The sequence below is a fragment of the Trachemys scripta genome, chromosome 2 (genome assembly GCF_013100865.1).
Source record: "Trachemys scripta elegans isolate TJP31775 chromosome 2, CAS_Tse_1.0, whole genome shotgun sequence".
NCBI lineage: Eukaryota > Metazoa > Chordata > Testudines > Emydidae > Trachemys > Trachemys scripta.
The window spans coordinates 73442764-73465021 of NC_048299.1; positions in this window are offsets into that span (position 1 = coordinate 73442764).

Here is a 22258-nt window from a genome sequence, read left to right on the forward strand (position 1 = left end):
TTGATTAAGGGAACCACACAGCCCACCTTCTGGGCGTGGGCTCTTCTTCTCCATTGTCTCTTTGCTTCACTAGTTTCACTGAAGCTGGCCACAAAGTCTGTCAGAAACAGAACTCAGTGTTCTCTCCCCGCTGGTAGTCCAAAACAAACACTACAGTCTTCACAATAGTTTTAAACTGGGCATGGAATTTGTAGGCTTTATCTGGCTGGAGCTAAGCCTTCAGCCCTCTGGCTTCCAGGCCCACAGAGACCCTGACCGGGAAAAGGCTTTAACAGGCGCTGGATCCAGTACTCCCAGATTTTATCCATCTGGAGACCAGCCTTCTTCAGCCTGTTAGTTCTGGCTTCCAATTCAGGTCTGTAGCACGAACTTACTACACCTCGTCTCTGTCATAACTAACTCCTTATGGCAGCTTATTGATGCTTTTATGGTGGAAATTGCCTGATCTCTCTCTCTGGTGGGGCTAATTCAGTAATCAGGATTGGCTAGCCTCAAGCCCCCCAGCCCGTAAGGGGTTTACCACTCTGTTATAAGCACTCTTTGCTAAAAAGGCAATTTGACCAAATTTAATTTCCTAAAAATGCTATTCAGATTTTAGCTGCAGCAATTCACAATTCACGCGTGCATGCTGTCCAGAAAGAGTGAACAGTTAAAAAGAAAGGTGGGGAGCAGAAAGGATGGGGGGAGACAATCAGAAAGAAATGGCTGTCATCGATAACTTATTTGCACTGAAAGGGAAAATGAATCTTTCACAAAAGGCAGAATCCTTAAGACTGTGCATGTCTGCAGCCCTGTCTTAGTACAAATAAATATAGTTATAATTTTTAACTGCACATGGCTTGATGTACTTTGCCTTCATACATCCATGCAGTTGCCATTGAGGAAGTCTACAGGACCATCAAATATTATTTTTACTGCAGCTCAGGTTCTAAAAAACTTTTGCACTAAGTGATGTAAGTTTACATGGCTATTTGCCAAGTCAGCCTTTATTAAAAAGTATATTTGCAATAGCAAATATTGAACCACAAGACAGATTATTCTGTGGTTGAAACCTCGGAGTTTATAATCCTTGAAATCACAGCTTCAGATTCCACCGGAATTAACACAACCTTTCTTCCAAGGTAGATAAACAGAGCCAAATTCATCTTGGTTGTAAGAGGTTGGAATTCCGTTAATTTCAAAGAAGTTGCATTCTATTACATCTAGGACGAAGTTGGTGCACTGACTTTTGATGCACTTTATTCTAAAGCAGTGTTTTCTTTCCCCCTCTCCCACTGTGTGTCAGCTGTTTGCCGCCTTCCAGCACCAAAGGTTTTTAGTGGTGCTATACAAAATATGGTCCTGATTCAGGAAAGCACTGAAGTATGTGCTACAGTCCATCCCTAATCAGGAGATCACTTTCACAGGTGCTTTAGTGTGCTCCTGAACAGGGATGCTTTCCTGAATCTGGGTCTATAGCTCTAAAGAGCTCTGGGATCCTTTGGGACGAAAGGCATGCAAGTAACCCTAAAATAATACCGCAAACCTACATGCTACATTGCAATGTAGAATTCCTGCTGAAAGGAACATGTGCCAATAAATCAGCTGACATTTGTTTTTTCTCAGTGATTACAAGGGAAAATGTTAAAGCAAATAAGACATGTAGTGCTTGATCCTGGAGGATGCAGATGAGTGTTCAGAGGGAACAGAGTTGAGCCCCTGGCCAAGCTGAACATAGTGCTTTGTTACTCAAGAAGATGGAACGCAAGCTGAGGTGAATGAGGGTTGCAAGTTGATGGCCTGGCAAGAATTCTGGTGGGGAGGAGACTGGGAAGAGAGGCTTTCCTCAGAAATGTAGATGGCATTTCTGTGTCAATGGCTGCCCATGCTCTCAATTTCTGCTACGTGTAGCTCTCATTGTACACACGAGCAGCTGCTACTCCTGGTCAGTTCGCACTGATAATTCCTTGTGTACATCTCTGTGCAATTCCAATTCAGTAGCAGATTTCTCACAATACACACCAGATATTTGAAACAGAAACCCTTCCCCACATCATATGGATTCCTTGTACATTGGGTCCTTACTATTTTAAGACTGCAACACGTAGGGTGACCAGACAGCAAATGTGAAAAATCGGGATGGGAGGCGGTGGTGGGGGGGGGTGTAATAGGAGCCTATATAAGAAAAAGACCCAAAAATCAGGACTGTCCCGATTTTTATAGGGACATCTGGTCACCCTACCAACCAAGAAAGTGACTTCTAAAAGTTGACACTGACCCAACCCATGAGATGCACTACTTAGTTCTAGTTAGCAACAAAAACGGAAAAGTAAAGCTAGTTCAGACACTACAGCCATCTCATGTCAGTCAATTCAAATGTTGTCATCGTTTGTACTTTTCTTTTTATTTTCTTGAATACAATTTTAAAGAAATTTTAGTCACGTTTAGAAACACCTATGCAGGTCCCAAATGTCACCCTGCAGCATGAAAAATTAACCCGCCACCCAGTAGCTAAAATAGCACAACAGCATATACTCAGCCCACTCCACCTAAAAGCCAGCCATAGCAAATAGATGCCTTTTACAGCATGCCCTCAATATCAATGAGTTTGGGCTATTTTGAAACCAAGGAGGAGGGAAAGTGTTCTAGAGTCAAGGACCCCATACCCAATGACCCTTCTCTTGAGAGAGGCCAAGTTTGAGCACCTCGGCTGATCTCATTTGTGGTGATGTAGTATGAGAAGATGGGCCAGGACCCAGGGCATTTATGGGGAAAATCAACACATTAACTCCATCAGGCATACAGTGCAGATCCTGGAGCACTGGTGTCATATGCTTCCACCGAGATACACCACTCACAACATAGCGCTGCACAGTGAGCCTAGCCATCTCTGGACTGTTTAAAGGGACAGCCCAATTCACAGGGTATTGCAGCAGTATAATCCTGAAGTAATGGAGATGGACCATAGTGGCGAGGTACGCATCCAGCTTCCTAACTAGGCACAGATGGAAAAGCACATTCCTGCTCATTGGTGTAATCTGATCATTCAACAACAGCTGGGGATCCAAAACTGTCCCCAAGCTGCAAATTTGAGTAACCATTTGAAGATGATCTAAAAGGTATAATAGATTGTGCTTGTAGCTTTATTTCTACCTAGCTTTCCATTGCCTTGTCAGATGAAGAACCAAAGTGTCTAATTAGACAGTGTAATCAGTACTAAATGATATTTAAAAGTTGATGCTGAATAGCTGTGCATGTCAAATGTACTGTAAAATATGTAAAAAGCAACAGAGTCCTGTGGCACCTTTAAGACTAACAGATGTATTGGAGAATAAGCTTTTGTGGGTTAATGCCACTTCTTCGGATGCATGTCATGCCATGCATCCGACGAAGTGGGCATTCACCCATGAAAGCTTATGCTCCAATACATCTGTTAGTCTTAAAGGTGCCACAGGACTCTGTTGCTTTTTACAGATCCAGACTAACACGGCTACCCCTCTGATACTTGTAAAATATGTGGTATTTAAATATCAATGGGAAAGATATAAAACATTGACTTGCAGTTCCAATAAGACCATGACTTGAAAAGACCAGCTTCCAGATGAAAAACTCTTGCTTCGGAGTTTACAAAATATATTGTCTTGCACATTTATATCCCAATAGCGAAGTGCACAAAACTATCCTTTAGTTAAATTGTTTGGGTCCAGTTTCACCAGAAGATAGCAAGGTCTATGCCAGCAAGATAACTGGATTTTGAGAGAAATGGTCTGATGAGGCTCTCTCTGAATTAGATTACAATTTGCTCTTAAGAGTCACAATTAGACACATGAAATATTATAAAAGAATCAACATTACCTCTATCTAATAGAAGGCAACAAAGCATATGTCTACACGGCAATTAAAACCTCGTGGCTGGCCTATGTCAGCTGACGCAGGCTCATGGGGCTCGGGCTGTTTAATTGCGGTGTAGATGTTCGGGCTCAGGCTGAAGACCAGGCTCTGGGACCTCACAAGGGGAGATGACCAATTCCACGATCACCTGTATAGGATGAAAAATGTCGAAAAGCAAAAATACTGGTTTGCACGCTAACTGTCCTGAGATGAGGCAGGATGGTCTGTCATAGCTCCTCTAACAAGTCATTACGGAGCCTTTTGGAGAAGTCAATTCTTCTTAGGGCTTGATCCTGCAAGCTTCTGAGCATTTCTGACACCAATCCAGTAAAGTACTAGCTGTGCTCTGCTCAAGGAGACAGCAGGAGTTCAAAGATTTCTGGAACCAGAAGAGTCACATGAGATCAACACCATTTGATTTAATTATCCACTGGAAGGATGAAGCTTTTGACTTGGTGCTGCACATAAAGAGCGGAATTGAGAAGTTATTCTCTTTAAGGAAATTAGCATCTGATTAAAGAGGGAGTAAGTTTTAAAATGTTAGTCTGAAAATATTATTTATATAGAATGGTAATATATTGACTCTAATAGATGTGTTAGATATTACAGGCCTAGGACTAGATCTTCTGCTGGTATAAAACAGCTTAGTTCTACTGAAGTCAAGGGAGCTACGCTGCACCAGCAGGAGATCTGGTGGCCCCATAAGTTAGTTTTCATTGTGAATGAAGCCTCCATACCTCACACACACATACAACTTCTGTATATCTTGGATACATATTAAAATTGGTCTGTGCAGTGAATCTGCTTTCAAAATCAGCTCAGCATATATGTATGTATAACTTGGGTTCAAATATTCCTGACAGAACACTCTCTCTTAACAGTATATGCTGCAGATGACTATTCTTATACCAAACATACCAGCATCCCCCTCCAAAACCCGTAACACTATAACATATATTCCTTGAAGCGTCAATACCTTCTCATGAGGATGCAATATTAAATAATTCTGATGCGATAAAGTGCTATGCGTTTGAGTAAAAGTTAAGTGTCAGCATCAGCGGGGTAAATCAGTATCGCTCTACTGACTGAAATGAAACTATGCCGATTTACACCAACTGAGGATTAGGCCCCGAATTTTTCAGAGAGGTGTTTAATATAGTGATCATTAAGATTTAAATGAATCGATTCACAAGAGCAAGAGGGTATAAGCTTAATCTTCATACTAAATAGTACCTACAGTAAGCTTCACAGCCTGTTTTGAACCCCACAAAAAAGTTATTCATAAATTCAGGCCTGGTTTACACTAGGTGGGTGGATCGACTTAAGATATGCAACTTCAGCTACGAGAATAGCATAGCTGAAGTCGACGTATCTTAGTTCTTAAATCGATCCCCGATAGATCGATCACAACCTGCCGATCCAGCGGGTAGTGTAGATGTTAGTCTACTCTGTGAAAACTCCACAATCTACCCTACCCAGAAGAAAGTACATTTTGGCTTATGATGGATCTCTTTATGGTATCAGTTTTTGAACAAGTAAATTCTAAAAAAGTCAATGGTGGTGCAGCTATCGCATTGCTATCTATCAGCACTTTCCAGAGGAGAGAGATTGTTCTCTCATGCGTGTAGGATCGTTTGACTTGCACAAAAAAAGTTCCCTGAGGGTCTGAAAAAAGCAACTCACATTTTTTGAAATCCTATCAACATTCATGCACAAACGCACACCGGAGAACTGACTAGTGTAAAACTGAACCAATTTAAAACCTGTGTGGAGAACAAAATGGCAACTCTTGTGTAAGGAGGAAACCCAGGTAATTGTATAAAAGACTGATCATTTTTCATTCGTGCTCTTTCACAATCCATTTTAGTGCTCAAATATTTAACTTCTCTCCTCCAAACTAGTAAAAATCCCCCCCCACATAGGATCAAATCATAAATATGTGTGCCTGCTGCTGCAGATTTATTTTCTGTTGACCGATTCGTGTGGCTTTGTTGGAAGTGTTGGGATCTGAATGTAATGTTACACTAATGATATATTTCCTCTTTTCTTTAAAAGGTGAAAAGGAGATTTGGGTTAGGGTGGGCTGGGCAGTTTTGGAGGTGGTAAAAAGAGCAGGTTTGCAACTTCACAGAATTTGTATATTCGGTATTTACAGTTAAACATTAATAACATCAGTTAAAGTTATCTAAAAGGAAGAACAAAAGCAAATATTGGTAAATATTCATGTAAAAGGAATTTGACATTTTAGCCTTCAGGAGTAAAATAATGGTATTTCTTCCTATATCTATACATAATGCGAAAACATTAAAAAGGTACTTCTGTTTAATGCTAATCCCAGTGCTGTAACCTAGCACAAAAAAGATCAGAATTTATCTTCAGAATGGTGAACAGTGGCTATCCCCTTTTATAAGTTGGGTACTTTGACATATTCCAATCTAAACTTTTACTTATGGACATTTTCCATTTGTTGCTGCTTGAAACAAGTAGTTTTGCTTCAATTGGCACTCCTACAAAGGCCAAATTCTGTAATTCTGAGCTTCCTTTAGTTCCACTGCTCCTAAGGGTGCCAGCATTGCCAAGTGGAAAATACATGTTTGATAGCTAGCATGATGATTCAGACTTTCTGTGAAAAGGATTTTTTTGCTGGACACTAACAATGTGCAAAAGGAAATCATCATAGTGAAGAGCCATGGAAAATATACCCAAGGAAATCAGGATAGTTTGTTCCTGCACCCCCTAAAGTTGACCAAATGTCCCAATTTTATAGGGACAGTCCCAATATTCAGGTTTTTGTCTTATATAGGCACCTATCCTCATCCTCCTGTCCCGATTTTTCACACTTGCTATCACCCTCGCACCCGCAAACTACAAAATATTTACCAATCGTGTGGAGGTCTGTTTTAACTAAAAGAATAAAATGAGAGGTTAGACATTCTGATGCTTGAATTTACAGATTTTAATCCTTTGCAAAATCCTTCATTCATTAATTTGCCCCTAAATGGATTTCTGGACCAGATCCTCAGCTGGTATAAATCAGCATAGATCCAATCAAACTACACCAGTTTACACCAGCTGACGATCTTGTCCTCTGTACTTCTAAAAATGTCAGGAGATAGACCATAGTCTTGTGCGGATGGACAATATCAGAAAGGTGTCTGGCTTGCCGGGATAAGCCTGTTTAGGTCACAAAAGAAGGAACAGATGAAAGCCTCACCTGCAATTGTTCAAGACAGAAATCAAAAGACTCGAATTAAAAATAACTACTGGTATCTAAATAAAAATGCATTTCATAGGTCAAAAGGCTTCATTGGGGAGGATGTATATTTGCAATACTTTAGTTACTTATACAATATGGCCATACTTCTTCCAGAATTGGCTAACAAGTCCCAATTTTTATTTATGAGCAAAGTGAGAACCAGTTTCTTCATGAGCTTAGTCCATGCTGGTAAAAGTCACTAAGCATATGATTAGTCTTTTGATCACATTAGTTGTAGAGATGTGCAATATAAAGCTTTCTTCATAAACAAAAGGATGAACAACCAAAACCCATTGGTTAGAATTCTAAGTAAACAGCTGAAATAATTTGCAAGCACAGAGATTTCTCAGACAATTTGTCTGGGGGTGGATGGCTAGAGGAGTAGTATTGAAATATGGTAACCATTGTGAAGAAAAAAACATATCAGACAATATGATCTACTAAGATATAATAGCAATTTTACAGCACTGAAGAAGAAATTGATGCCAATCTAGTTCTACATTAATACTTGCTATTGAATGATCATTTATGTTTTCTATTAAACTTTTGAACGTCTTCTGTATCTGTTTTAAGGAAAACATCATGTGCAAATGCAGAAAGAACACTGAAAATGTTGCTCCTTGTGCAAAAGTGTATTTATTCAGAACTGCCTTCTGGCAGTGTGTTTTTTGTAACAGCTGAAAACATGCTGGGTAAACAATTTTTTATATCTATGCGTGTTTTATGTATGTAATTGCCCCTACTTTTCATACCAGTGGTCAGGGACAACCTTAGGTCTATGTGATCCATGCAGCACTTCCAAGGAAACTTCATAACAAAAGCACACAAGCCTGCCAGCCAAAGAGGTATCCTGTGTTTCCCGAGCATGATCCCATATGACTCAGTCATCTGAGAGCCATGGCAGGCAACGAATCTCCTAGTTCCCTACCCTACTTCCATCCTAGGTTTTGGTTCCATAACAATACTTCACATCTATGCATCACTCTTCATTCAAAGCACTGTACAAATGTCAAATCATTACAACATCCTTGGGAAGGAAGGTGTGAGAGAAAGAGAAAGATTATCTCCACTTTTCAGATGAGGAAACTGAGGAACAGTGATCTTAAGTGACTTGCCCAAGGTCATACACTAGTGGGAGAGCCAGGAGTAGAACCCAGGTCTCCTAACTGCCAGCCCTGTGCTTTAATTCAGACAGTGAGGGAAGTCCTTGTGTAAAATTAGTAAGAATGTTGTTTTAAAATTGAATTTATTTTCCCTTAAAATACTGAACAGGAGATATCAGAAGTGACCAAGACTGGCAGCAGTACGGACAAGCATTTTTACCATTTTAAATTCCTCACTGAACATTGTTTTTTTCTACCTGCACTAAATTTCAGTAACAGGACATAATACAGGACATCCCAACTAGTATCAAATGGGCTAATCATGGCTGTGCCCATAACTCTAAATTTTTGCCCATGTTTCTTAAATTTAAGCCATGGAGCAGAGGGAAGATATCCAATATAGGGATCCATAGTCAATTTCTCACACGCACTTCTATAGTGTATAGTGGCTTCCTCACCTTCCCATTATTAAATAAGTCAAATAGGAGTCAAGTTAAAAACTAAGCACAGGAACTATTGTCAATTATCCTATCTACTACTAGAAACAGACAGCCTTGTTCCTTGGAATAATTCCTGTTCTATATTCAGAACAAGTGGCTGAGTATATAGTAGTATGGATATAACATACTAATTAGATAAAATTCACAAATATTGGTTGTTTAATGTATTTATTTGTATAACACACTGAGCCAACATTCTCCCTGGTGTGACTCCATTGGCTTCCATGGGACCTGTATGTCTATTGTCACAAGTATATGAATTTTATAGAGCACATGCATACCACACATAACAATGATACTCTCCAGGAGCTGCTTTACAGGTGCTGTACGGTCACTACAGCAGATATCAGTTGGAGGTATATACCCTTTAGTAATTCCATAAATTCCTGTAACCATTGCACATATGGGAGGTGCAGGATACGAGGGACTACTGGCATGCAGGTATAATATATTAATGCTGTGTGAATGGAGAATTTCTAGGTTATCATAACATATAAGCCCACTTGCTGCACTAATAGTTTCTTTGATAAGGCTACTTCTGGTATTAAGCGCTTTAATCCATTAAAGCCCCGTTATTTACATATGAACCTCACACAACATGCAAATTGTATGGCTCCTATAGCCCCTGGGCGGGTGAACTGGATCTCTCCAGGACACAGCTTGGGCTGAGTTCGTCCTTGGTGCAGTGTCAATGGTGTTTCATCAGGTGACAAATTCAGCCTGATCGAAAGCTCACTGACGACAATCGGAGTCTTTCCATTAACTTCAATGGATATTGAATTAGGAGGCCCTATAAAAAGGTACTAACAATAACAGCATCCTTCCCAAGCCCTCGGCTGCCCAGTGAATAGATTTATTGTATTTTTAAATAATTGCCAGAGATGCTCAGACTTTTAGATAAATGTGTAAAATGGCAAGCTGCATCTAAGTAAATACATAGTGGTAGAATGATGTCTCCTGAAGTCAATACCTCAGAAAAAAGTTAGAGTAGAGTTTTCCTTTTATTTTTTAGGGACTAAATTCAGTCATGATATAATTTGACACAAGTCTACCTGACTTCTTGATCAGACATCAAGCCAGCTGTAAGATCAAGAAAAGAAAAAGAGAAATACAACTCATGCCTACAAGAGCCTCATCTTCCAGAGGGTAATAAAGACTGCAGCTGTCCCAGTTAAAAACAGAACATTGGTTTGGTTTGGTTTAGTTTTCATAAACAAGGTACAGCATCCTGCAGTCTCACAAACATGATCTACAAGGGAAATGGCTGAGAAACCCTAGGCAGTGAAAAATAACTCGAAAAATAAAAGGATATTGGCTAAGTATTTTAAACTCTACAACTTGTTGACTTTTGCTGCCAACCTCCTGGCAGGTCAGCATTATCAACAACAGCTGTAGTGGAAAAACCCTTGAAATAAATTAAATCCTTAAACATTTGAACTTCATTTTTAAAGGTAGTTAGTAACAGTCAAAGGCTCTTGTGTTCTTGCCAAAAGCTCCTGCAAAAGTATGATGAAAAAAAATGTGCTTAATAAAAGGTTAGAGTAGAAATAGGCAAAGTGCCCACAACTCATTTCCCCCTTCTTGAGTTTTAATGTTTGAAACATGGCAAATATGCTCTCTCTTTGTACATGAAATGGTGTATCATTACACCTGATTACACAGCCAGAGAGGTAACTGAACAGTGCCTGGTTGAACTACAAAAATATATTTTGCCTGAATAACACATACTTTATGTGACTGAATTGTCACTTTCATCTCCTTATTGGTGATGCAGCCAAGCCAAATTGATGGAATTTAATCAGCCTGCAATAGTAGTCAGAGGAGATAGTTATACTTCATCTTGTATAAATCCAGAATAATTGCCATTGGCTTCCATTTTGTTTTTCAATAGATTCCTTTTGTCCTGTTACATTAACCTTTTTGCTAATTACACACGATTCAATCACAGCATAGTAAAATACTCTAATTTGAATCAGAGCTAGAGCAAGGGGTGGGAGGAAGAAACAAAAGTGGAATGGAAAAATAAGAACGTAAGTGTACAGAAATTTAGTGTTCTTAATACCAAGCCTCTGAGTCTCAGTTATCATTTCCAGTCGATTCCATACAGATAATAAAGCCATTTGTCATTCCAGTACCTGCACTGATTCAATATTGGATGTAAAGCAGATGATTACTTGCATTGATTCAGCTGAAACATCTGAGCAGAACCTGGTCTGTTGGCTATGAGGCTTGCACAATTTTTGATTGTTTAATAAATAAACTATTGATTACAAAATGATGTCTGATAAATCCTGACAGACCAGATTTGCATTTGCAACTCTCCCCTGGCGCATATAGTTAATGTTTTGGTATTATTCTGCCATTGACTGAGGGGCAACTCAAACATGACAAATGGAAGCAATACTACACATTAGCTACAATATTACTGTACCGGTACAGCTGACAGTATTATGAATAAGGACCAGTTGTTGTTTTCATTGTAAATTCCTTAGACCAGGCTGGTAGTGTTTGCCTGAAACACATCACCATGTTAGTAGGTGTTGATCCTACTGTGGAATATTAAGTGGGTTTTGTTGGCTTGCTGAGGCAGGTGCCTCATTATACCAACTTGATATAAGTAGGATGGGAGTGGCTCTCCTAGAAAGAAATGATCTAGGGTGTGAGCTAACAGCCAGGAGGAGGGATCTAGGAGCAGCCACACCCTGGGTGAAGACTGAAGCTGATCTTATGTTGTATCACTATTAATAAAACTACAGCCCAGGAAGGGGGTTAGTTTGGATTCCCCATGGTGTGTGTACTATGTATTTGGGAGCAGGCTGGGAAAAGCATGTGCTCACATTCCTATGCAAAGGGTTTGCATCCCTTTTAGATGAACAGGGTCTCAACACTGAGGAAATATTTGGGTATTTACATTTTCATACAATGCTACTGTCCTAGTTAAACAATACATGCAATAGTTTTGTGCTGAACTGTTGTTTTTTAATTAATAGATGTTTTGTTCCTTCTTCCAGAGAAAGGGCTAGATGAACACCTTAATTTAAGCAAGTGGTTAGCCCTACTGATAAAATATCTTTTGATGTGCGAGAGACAAAACATTCAAAAGGTGTTACTATACACTGGATCAAATCCTGCTCATCTGATCCATGTAAGGAGCTATAACAAAGCTTTATAGACCCTGCAGTGCATGGCTATTGATCTCAATGGAAGACCACCAATTATTGCCAGCTTTTCCATACATCTTTGAAGTCATTTGCATGATTGATAAATATGCCATTGTGTACATATATTGATAAATCAACCCAATCTAATAAACACCAAATTAACAATGTAATTATGATATCATTTTATTATTTGATTACTAACACAATTGGATTAGTCTATTTGATCACAAAAGAAATCAAATATCAAAAAGATCAGCTAATGGTGCCACCCTTTCTGATTTTCATGCCCATACCCTGAATGTGGGACTTGCATTTGAAACAGTCTGAAATATCTTGAGGTTTGGTGTAATATCATGGCATGCCATGGTAAAAGAATGCCCAGGACAAAAGTATAGTTTACAAGAAAACAGTGGAGGATCAGGGAGGGGAGAAACTGCTGATCTAGTGTGGATTTGACTCCTTCGCTTCCACCCGACAGAGGACAAATAAACATGCAAGATAATAAGAAACAGGATTTTAAATTACAGATATTTATCTCTACAGGAATTTGAACCCCCTTTAAAAATCAAAAGGAGCATGGGCTCTCATTTGAAATATAATGCCTAGATCTAGGGAAGTGAAATATAACTAGCTAAGTCCTTAAATTTTGAATGACATCGATGTACAGTGTATCTGAATTCATCCTGTTTTCAGCTGAAATAAAATAGGAGAATAAATACTGGCTGATGTGCAACACCATCGAAAGTCAGTACCAATACAGATTGTGTTAGTGGAGCATAGTGAAAGCCAGTCTTCCATTAAAGGTGGCTCTGTACATGTGCCATAAATTTTTTAATAGCTTTAAATAATTTAGGAGAAATAATGCAGACTAAGACCGACAGGAAATAGTTTCCAAAAGCAAGTGGTCAAACCACCTTACTTTAGGTAACAGCATAGAAATGAGAAGAGCTATATAAATATGTAATTCCTCAATTGAAGAAAAGTTCTTGTTGCCATTTTAGAAATAAACCAGCAAATCAATAATTTTTATCATTTATGATTTGTATTACTATAGCACCTAGTAGCCCTAGTCATGGACCGGGCCCCCATTGTGCTAGGTGCTGTACAAACACAAACTAAATAGCTATTTTAATCCTTATATAAAAATCTAGAATTTGAAACAGTAAAGCAAATCTGGGGACAGATGGGGGTAGTATTCTGTAATCTTTGTATGCATACATCACTCTTTACTTTTGACAGACAGTCACAGAAAATGAGTTTTCTGAATCTTTCCATTTTCCTGCCAGATGGTTCTTTAACCTGTCCTCCTTCTCCCCGCCCCCCCTGCTTTCTTCCCTTACATAACATTCAATCCTTTATGTAAATTCATGATGTGGATTAGAATTTTAACTGTATTCCATCAGTTTTCCCTTTGCTTTCATGTTTTCTCATGTCTGTCCTGTTTCTCAGGTAATCTTATAGGAATGCCTGTCTACATGAACCACATGGACAGAGATGCAGTAGCTGCCTCTTACTCCAGAAACATTTTACCCCATGGGCAGTAAAACACTGTCTATAAATAAGAAACGCTCTTAGCGGCCATGTCCAAAGACCAGGGTTGAGGAGGATGAATAGAACTGGAATTTCAAATTAAACACCCACCACTTGCTTGTACTCCATCACTGTCAGCCTAGAGTGACATCCAATAGATTTCCTCCCTGATTTAAAACACACCAAAGATGTAATATATAGAGGGTTGAAGAGAAGCTGATGAAAAAACTTGAAAGAACAGCCAACCCTGATGCGAAAGCAAAGGAAAAAGCATCAGTAGCAGCGCTGGCCAGAAAACAAGAACTGTGTTTTGCAAAAAATGAGAGGTTTCAACATTTTGTTTTTGTTCCACAGCAGGATAAAACAGAGACCTTTCAAAAATGTGAAGAACCATGAGAGAGACAGACCCCAGAACAGCCAATAGCCTGGTAGTTAGGACACTCATGTGGGAGACCCAGCTTCAAGCCCCTGCTCTGGCCGAATCAAAACAGGACTTGAACATGGATCGCCTTCATCCCAGATAAGTGTCCTACCCACCAGGCTCTAGAGTCAGCATCTCTCTCTCTCTCTGTCTCCTGTTAGAGCTATTCCACTGGTGTATAAAATAATTAAATAGTCATTGGGCCAGTGAGAGAAAGATGGACTGTAGCCTGGTGCTTACGGGAACATCCCTGGGATGGGGAAGACCCAAGCTCAAGTCCAAATCTAGCAGAGCCAAGGATTTAAACCTGGGTTTCCCCACCTCCCAGAGGAGTGCGCTAACCACCAGGCTATCAGCTACTCTGGAGTGGATCTCTTGCTCTTCCCCTCCCCAAATCTTGGACCTGAGAAAGTTTTATTGAAACGTCTCCATAAACCATTTCTGTTTTGTCGAAAAATCCCAGCCAACTCTAACCATCAGCCTGCAGTCCTTTGATCAGAAAATACTCATGCAAATGTGTAACTTTACTCACATGAGCAGTCTCTAAGCCCTGGTCTACCCTACGAGTTTAGGTCGAATTTAGCAGCATTAGGTCGATTTAACCCTTGACTTCAGTCAAGCCATATGTCTGTATTTGTGAACTGTATTTGTGTGAGGAGGTTTAGAAAAAGTCAACCAAAAATACCATGGCTGGGATAATGCCCAATTTATGGTCACTTTTATAAGAACTAGTTGGATTTATTTACCACCTAGCTATAGCAAGTAACTAATATAGTTTCCGTTCTTTCATCTGTTACCAAGAGGAACAGAACAGGATTGTGACAGACATACACATGCCAGGGGCATACCTGGGGAACTCTGGGATCCTCTCGGAATTCAGGCTTGTACAGTGTGGCCCAATGCAGGGGGAATCAGGAGCCTGTTCCCAGCTCTGCCCCGACCAGCTCTTATGACCTTGTGCAAGTCAGTTCACCTTTCTGTGCCTGTTTCCCCTCCCACCCGTTGCCTTATCTATTTAGGCTAAGCTGATCAGGGCAGGGTCTAGTTCTCACTGTGTGTATATACTGCACCAAGCACAATGAGGCCCCAGTCTCAGTCAGGGCCTCTAGGTGTTACCACACTACCAATGATATATACTGCTCCAGGTCAGCCATTGAAGGGGGAACCTATAGATCAGCAACCCCTAAATTAAAGGGAGGTACAACTTAGGCAAGAGAACCCTAGGCTTGGCTCAGTCTAGCAATCACTTCAGAGAAAGTGATTCCAATTCTGCAAAGTAGAAGCAAACATTGTATCACCACTTGAATACATTGTGTACATGGGAATGAGTGGACGATGCCCCACTGCAGGGGTACAATCTCTTCTAAGAGGCAGCTAGTCCATTTATTGTTGGAAAGAACAATCCCAGCCCCTTTTTCTGATATTATACTAGGTTAGGCTATGCACACATTCTGGCAGACCTTATGTAACTTTATCCTTGGAACTCCTTCCCACTCTTTCACAAAGCCTTTCAGCAATAATTTACTAAGAGAAAATGACATCTATTATAACACTGTGGCAACATACACCAGGCTGGGATTATATAGAGCTAGGAACATCTTATCCCCAAGTAACCTCCCCAAAATATCACTTGCCAACATGGCTAGAGAGGAGGGGAGAGACCCTTGAGTTAGGCCTTGCTTTGGTAGGCCTGTGCTTTTCACTAGAATGGTGAGAGACATCTCCCTTCACCTTGGGAGAAGTGTATGTTCTTGTCTCCCAATATTCCATCTGACACTAACGTGTGTTTCCCCTGAGAACCCATCCAGGGAAGACAAAGTGTAGCTGCGCTTGTACATTTGTTCTCATCAGGGCAGTGATCTACCAAGAGCGATACTGACAAACAAGCACAATGTTACAGTCCATATTACAAACTACTTGCAACAAAAGGCTGGTATCACCTACCCACCAGCAGAGAGGAGGCCCAGTTCAGGGAGATGTTGGACTTTAATGGGAACTGAGGGCAGTCAGAACCTCACAAAGGGAGTCAGCACGCTGCGGGATTGAGCCACTAACAGTCACTGCAGTTGACTATATTTATTTCAGTTTGTTTGTTTTCCCCTCCAAACATCCCTATTCATTGTATGGATGTGCCATACAAATATTTGCGAACCTTACAAAATATATCAACATCCTCCCCACTTGTTCAGGTTTAACAAAAAAACTGTTCTCCACAGCACTCGGACTCATCCACATTTTAAAAGCCTGGGAGAATAGATAGGCCTTGCAATGTGTCCTCTAAGTCAACAAACCCTGTGTTTGTATCAACCAGAGAGGAAAACAAAGTCCAGAGCAGCTTACTCTGTTTTAAAGCAGAACCATCAATGATTTCAGCTGCAGGAGTATCACCTGAAAAGTAAGGCAGTTTCTCAAGTAACTGGTTCCCAAATGGTTTAGGGCTTTATAGGTCAAAATCACCTTGAAGCTGCACTCAGAACCAAACTGGAAGCCAGAGTCGATCTATATTCTGCATGGACATCAAGCTGGTCTTCATGCATAGTTCCACAGAGAGCACATTACAACATGGATAACTGCAGAGGGCAGCATCCAAAAGGAAAGGTTAGAACTTTCCAACCAGGGAAAAAAGTGCTTTTGGCCAGTAATGTTACCATTCAATAGAAGATCAAAAAGGACACCCCCAGATGGCACACCCATGTAAGAAATAAGGGGTATACTCTCCCAATAAAGGGAGCTGAAATAACTTCCAAGTGCTTCCCCAAGCCTACTAGCATTACCTCACTCTTATCCCGATTGATTTACTGGGTTATCTGGCAGAGACTCACTCAGGCATACTGACCTTGTTAGATAAAATGGAAATACGTGATTAAATATCACCAGTACAACCAGACCACTTAAGAGCAACTCCTCCTACCTGCCAGTATCTGCAGGAGTGTCAAAATAGCCTGGACTATAATATCTCTTAAAAAAACAAAACAAAACAAAAACAAAACACCACAGCATGGACTCCAGATCTTCATCCATTACCAGGAGGAAATAAACAAACAACCAACCCCTCCAGTCCGGTCTCTGTACTATAACCATGCCTAAAACCAAACTGACTGTGGTCCAGGAGACCTAAGGACTTTAGATTAACATTTAACTACGTGATCACACTGCCTGTGATGCAGATCAGATACTGTCTCACATGAGTAATATATCATTTGTTTACCGACTGAAAGACCATATCAGACCACAATAGTATCCTCACTGACATCCTGTATAATAAATCAGTGAGATGTTCCCTAGATGTCCTAGGACAAACATAGCAGCTGGAAGACAAATCCAGGAGGAGTGGTCCAATATGCAGAAAATACCAAGTTTAAGTCTAATTCTATGGCTTGTGTTGTGCAGGAGGTCAGACTAGATGATCTAATGTCATTAAAACCTATGAATTAAAGAAACCTAGATACCACTTGGGCAAACACAAAACAGTTGGTTAGTCAATCTATTCCCCCCCATACACACACCCCAGTGCCCCAATTCCCAAAACAGTGCACTTGGTCTTTGGTAGTAGGTACTTTTATACCAACTAAATAAAGCAGGTCAAGACCTCATGAGGTTCTTAGGAACGAGATCTGATGAGAAATCTCCCTTCTTCAAAACATTTGATCAGTTTGTACCAGATTCCAAAAAGTGGGTGTCTGAATATATTGTGAATGGTAAATTCATGACCTAACTGAAGAGGAGATTATAAATAACGGAAAAAGGAGAAAATTATGACTTGAGTCCAATTTAGCTCTAGCAAAGTTTATAAATATGTAACACACCAGAATGTTTGGAAACGGAACAGCAAATGAAATTTCTAGTGATTATGCAGTGTTCGTGATTAAAAGAGCTCATACCATATCAGACTAAACAAGAAAAAACGAGCTGTGAAACATGCTCGTTCCCCGCAACCTGAAAGGTCTTCTAATCCAATATGCAAAGGTGAGACAGGAGTTGTAGGATGGCATTATTAGCTACACTTAAATATAGATGCTGAGGATATATCTGGTGAATAGCACTGCAGGTATGCGGAGAATATATATAGAGAGAGTTGCTATAGGAAACACTTCAAAATAAGTGCATAAGACCATCATATTAAATCCTTCTAGGTGAGATTATGGAGACAGTAACAGTTAAATCTGTGGTATTTTCAGTTTGTTAATCTAAGCCCCAATTTTGCAAGGTACTTAAGCACGTGCCTGACTTTATACACGGGTAATCCGGCGTCAAGTTAGGCACATTCTTAAGTGTCTTGTGGAAACAACACCCTAAATATGATACCCTTTCAAATCTCTGTGTAGGGTGTACATGCACACAGGATTCACCTCCACTGAAATGCAGCCATCTCTGAGAGGAATCCACCGGTTGTTTAAATAGCACAAAGTAGCACAGGAAGAGAATAAATATACTACATCCATTTGAATCTCCAAGAGGAAATTAGCTAGGCAGGATGTAGTTACCCAAACTGGAATTAGGCCTAAAGACCAGAGTTATTCCTGAGAAAAATGCCATATGATTTTTAATGACCACACATAATCAGGGATTTCAGTTTTAGATCTCATCCAAAATATGACACAGCACTCTCGAATGCTATGCTGGGACATTGGTACAGGACTTGCTTAGATGGCAGGGGGCCCCACCTGTTTAATCAACACCCCCACATCAAGCAGAGACCTGGCTTTCTGTGGAGATCTTGCCAATCAGTCTTGATCTTATCTTGCAAGATCTGGTGAAATCTCAGTCTGAAGTAGTATCAGTGAGTATATGCAATTTAGGTACTGGAAATCCAGAGGCAACCTTACCTGTGGCACTGCTGCCCATCCACATAATTATATATTGACTTGCAACCTTATGTAGGCAGTGGCAGCTGCCAAAGGATTCCTATTATAATACTACATTTTCACTGTAACTTGTCAAAGCATTTGCCCTTTGGGGTGACATTTCCCTTGCTTGATCTCTGCCTACACAAAGGGAAAGTTCCTTCAGCTGTTGTGTTTTGGTTTGGTGGGTTTTTGTTTTTGTTTTTTGGAGTGTGAGAAAACCCAAACTTTTCTCTGTTGTTAAAAAAAAAAAAAAACACAAACCAAAAAAGAAAAAAGTCAGTAAATGCAACACAGCTGAGTTAATGTGCTGTCAAAGCCTTAATTTTTCTTGACTTTCTATGATTACAGCGTATGAATATTGTACACATGTTTCCTCCAAACACCATAACCAGTTACACGCATCGTGCACTTTTCACCACTTCACCTTGCCCTCTGTCCACGTAATTCATCTATCAGATCTTATTCTAACATTCTAAATCTTGGAGCTGCGTCAAACAGCTGCCTTTTTTTTTTCTTTTTTTTTTTAAATCAACCTATTAGAGGGATGTTTCCTCCTTTCCCCACGGAATGTTCAATTCTCTCTCTACCATCAAATTAAACGGATTTCAAGGTTCATGATGAGTAATATTTAATCCTGGTTCAGTGACAGATTTAAGGTCTAGTATCTCATGACTATGCAGGGCTTGAAACCACATATTTTGTATTACTGAAAATGGGAGGGTCATCCCTTCCCTACTGGACACAACAAGCAACTGCTTGCTTCTAGGTGCCAAGATATAAGATTCAACATGGACATTTTTATGCCTATAAAAGCTAGCTTGAGTAAATTCAGAGTTTTCTAAATTACTGGTTATATTTTCTGTCTCTGTCTGCATCTTGTATCATGATACCAAGGCACTAGACTTTCAGGTGAACGGTTGCACCTGCACAATTGCACCCAATAAATAATAATAGAGCTGTCTAAAACATTCGTAAAACAGTTTTCCTGTCTGTTAATTGGAATATACACAGTATACAAAGATGATGTGGTATATGAAGCTTTTGTAAACTCTCATATGAAAGACCTGAATAACTCACTCATGGCCTTGCTACTTACGGTGAAAAGCTTTATTCCCCCAGCATCATATATATTCATTTGTACACGTGTACACACACACACACACACACACACAGTACTATAAAGGTCAGACTAGATGATCTAATGCTCCCTTCTGGTCTTAAACTCTATGAAACAAGCTCAGGCAAAGTAATACAGACCACTACATCATAAGAAAAATAATTAATAAACTTTCTGCATATGGTAAGATCTCGGACCATGATGGTGATTATGTATTAGTGACAGCAAGTGTGCATTATTGAACTTGCAAACACACACAAAAGTCACAATCATACAAGTTTTATGTAGCAGAAGTAATTTGCAAACCAATACTAAGACTAAAAGACTGTTTTAACCTAGAGCGAGCGAAACTCAATAAATGTTAATCCAGCTGAGAAATATCAAAATAGCTGATGTCAAAATAACTGAGGAATTACACAAACTGGTTAGTGAAAAAAACCAAGTCAGAGACACAAAGATGAAATGCCAGACTGCTCATAGCTTATTATCTGGATAATTAATGGAATGCTTGAGACTCATTTTGATTATTAAGAGCCCAGTATATTTGAAAAGCAACAATCTTATTTGCAGTAAGTCCATGCTGATTCCCCCGGGGTTTGATCCCGGCAATGAAGTGGAAGAAATGCTTACCTTGGGGAGCAACTGAGCCAGTTGCTACGGTGAATTCTCCTCTTGGTATCAGAATCACATGGATCCTTCTACTTGTAGTGCCACCAGTGTCAAAATTCAATTCACATCTCATTCACCAAGCCGATGAGTTGATAGCAATCCTAGGTAAAGGAAAATACATAACCATCTTGGACCTGTACAATGGATATTGTTAAGTATCCCTACCTGAGCCTGCACAGGAAAAAACAGCAGCTTTCTGTACTACTTTTGGAATCAGCTGTTTTGTTGTGATTTCTCAGTTTAGATGGAGTTTCCATAACCTTCTAAACATGGATACAAATTATACACTGTAGGGTTGGGACTGGTTCATAGACACATCCTTTATGTGATGATACTCAGCCTGGTAAAACTAATGAAACAGTACTAGCTCAGATACAAATATCGACTTTCCCATCCTTTAACATGGGATAGTAATGAAAAACCTAATGATAATGTTCCTTTCCTTTTCAAAAGTAAAAAAAAAAAAAAAATTAGCCCCAGGTGAGTAGAATTATACAAGTCTATGATCCAGGAAAACCATTTGCACCATTGCTGAGTAATTGGGATAGGACATGAGCAGCTGGAATGAGAATCAATTCCCACAGACGTATATGTGACACTGCTCAGAGGGGAAATGCCCAGGTTATTTGCTGTGCTCCGGTGGAGGCCGGGAGCAGATCTGGGAGAGCAAAAGGCCAGCAGCAATAACATAGGTACCAAGTGCATAGGTATTTTCATTCCTTTTTCTATGATTGCATTCCTGTAAATATCCACACCTGTCACCACAGTAACTAAAGTACTATATGCTTAAATCACATGACATTTTCCCTAAAAGTAGGAACTAAAGTACACGGATGTCAGCACGTGAGAAAGCCTTTATGATAATCAAGAAATAGCTGTTAAAATCAGCATTAAATTATAGCCTTAACTCAGTCTCATCTGTATAGTGCTGAGGTATGCCTTATTCCTCAAATCAGTATCCATTTTGAGTGCAGGGACTAAAAGTCCAAGAACAACTTCCTGTATATATTGAAAATTTTTCTCCTAAGAAATGAGATTCTACAGTAGGACAAAACTGGTTACAGAGTAGGACGACTAGCTTTAACATTACTACTACTTGCGGAGAGACCCTTAGTCAAGTTGATATGTTGAGATCAAACAGTTATGATAGTCACCGTTATTTTTACAAGCTAGGACACTAGTTTTTTTTATTGTAGGGAAAATGGCTTGCTTGGCTAAAGAGAAAATACTGAGGGGGTTTAACATGAGGAACAGAAATACACATGAGGAACAGAGCCTATGTTTTTAAAACCATATTGTATCTATTGATTAGAGAACAGACATATGAAGATATACTAATAAAGTTGTTAGTGTTTTGTTTTCCACAAAAGGAAGAAAGGGAAGAGGGAACATATGGCAACGTTTTGTATTAAATACTTCAGTTCTAATTTACTAGCTACAGAAAAAAAAGTCACTCTTGTGCCCAAACTGCTTTTTAGGGTTGTAAGTTACTCAGCTGCCTTAGCAATGAGCACCAGTGTAAATCTGACTAAATATAATTTAGTAAAACCCCATTTAATTGTAGGAGCATGAAAAGCATATCAAATGTTGGTTGGACAAAAGTCTTATCCAGCAGGGTATTTATGGGGCAAATGCTGAAAGGGGTCTATGCTAAACACTATAAATGTTCTTGTTTGGTTTTTAGATATAGATATATCATAAGATTAGACTATCTCTTTAAAAAGAAAAAAAATGCACATCTTACTAAGCAAACAACTTTCATATTATTTATCAGACTTCATACG